The 1471-nt window shown below is 44.3% G+C and overlaps 1 non-coding gene across 1 annotated transcript; it reads left to right on the top strand.

Annotated features, from left to right (window-relative positions):
* Nucleotides 1-708: 708 nt before the first annotated feature.
* Nucleotides 709-837, top strand: LOC139035351 (small nucleolar RNA SNORA70). Its single transcript, XR_011488014.1, has one exon. It is a non-coding gene; the product is annotated as a small nucleolar RNA SNORA70 (small nucleolar RNA).
* The last annotated feature ends 634 nt before the right edge of the window (nucleotides 838-1471 follow it).

The following is a 1471-nucleotide window of genomic DNA, read 5'->3' as shown; positions in this document are numbered from 1 at the left end:
AATGCACTTTTCCAACGTTCCCAGAGTTGACCTGATGCATGTGTGTGTGTTTGCGTAAACACAGGTGTAGCAGAGACACAAGCATGGGCTCAGCCATCACACTGCCTGAATTTAAATCCTGGCTGCATCTTTAGGAGTTCTGTAACCTTGGTAACATAATTAACCTCTCTGTGCCTTTCCATTTTGTAAAATGTAAACAATGATAACATTTATGATATTTGAGATAGTCTTCAAAGTAATATGGAATGAAGAATTATGTATAGATATAAGTGAAACAAGATTGGTCATGAGTTGATAATTATAGTTGTTCAGTCCCTAAGTTGTGTCTAATTCTTTTGTGACCCTATGGACTGTAGCCCACCAGGCTACATGGTGGGCTGTCCATGGGATTTCCCAGGCAAGAACACTTGAATCAGTTGCCAATTCCTTCTCCAGGGAATCTTCCTGACTGATCAAACCCATGTTTCCTGCATTGTCAGGCAGATTCTTTACCACTAAGCCACCAGGGAAGCCCTTGATAATTATTGTACATGGACGTTTATCACATTCTTTTGGTCTGCTTTTGCATATGTTTGGCATCTTCCATTAGAAAAGTTTTAAAGAGTATCATTCACAAGAGCCCAAATGTGGAGACAACCCAGACGTCCATTAACAGATGAATAAATCAATAAAACGTACTGTGTACATATAGTGGGATATCATCCCGCTTTGAAAAGGAGTGAAATTCTCCTCTCTTCCCTGTGGGGTCAGGCGTGCAGTGTCTGCAGACAGCAGCCTCCTGCAGTGTATGCAGCCTGTGGCCTCTGTGGGGGGCCCTAAGCAGACCTGGAGTCAGCCCTTGCCAGTGGACATTCATGACTGACGTGCGTCCCCAGTCTAGGCTCCAGATAGGTGTGTGCAGTGCCTTTGGAAAGCCCCTGGGCACAGTAGCCAGGGTTCACATTGCCCAAGTCATGATGTCCAAGCTGCAAAACAAGGAGCCTGTGACTGAGGCCCTAACAGGGCCAAGCTCAAGTTCCCTGGCCACCAGAAGATCCATGTCTCCCAGAAGTGGGGGTTTACTAAGTTAAAGGCTGGTGAATTTGAAAACATAGTGGCAGGAAAGTGACTCATCCTGGATAGCTGTGGGGTCAAATATGTCCCTAATTGTGGCCCCCTGGTCAAATGGCTGGCCCTGCATTTATGAGAGCCTTGTCTTGTCCCCTCCTTACTCACACCCACCAATAAATCCTACTTTCTTGTTAAAAAAAAAAAAAATGAACGAAATTCTGACACATACTATAGTATGGGTGAACTTTAAAGAATTATGCTAAGTGAAATAAGCCAGTCACAAAAGGACAGATATTGAACTATTCCACTTACATGAGATACCTAGAATAGACAATTTCATAGAGAGCGAAAGTGGAATAGAGATTGCCAGGCTTCTCTGTCCGTGGGGATTCTCCAGGCAAGAATACAGGAGTGGGTTGCC

This window comes from Odocoileus virginianus, chromosome 5, assembly GCF_023699985.2.
Source record: "Odocoileus virginianus isolate 20LAN1187 ecotype Illinois chromosome 5, Ovbor_1.2, whole genome shotgun sequence".
NCBI classification, from domain to species: Eukaryota; Metazoa; Chordata; class Mammalia; order Artiodactyla; family Cervidae; genus Odocoileus; species Odocoileus virginianus.
The sequence above is the reverse complement of the archived record's forward strand: the minus strand, read 5'-3'. Positions and strand labels throughout refer to the sequence as shown.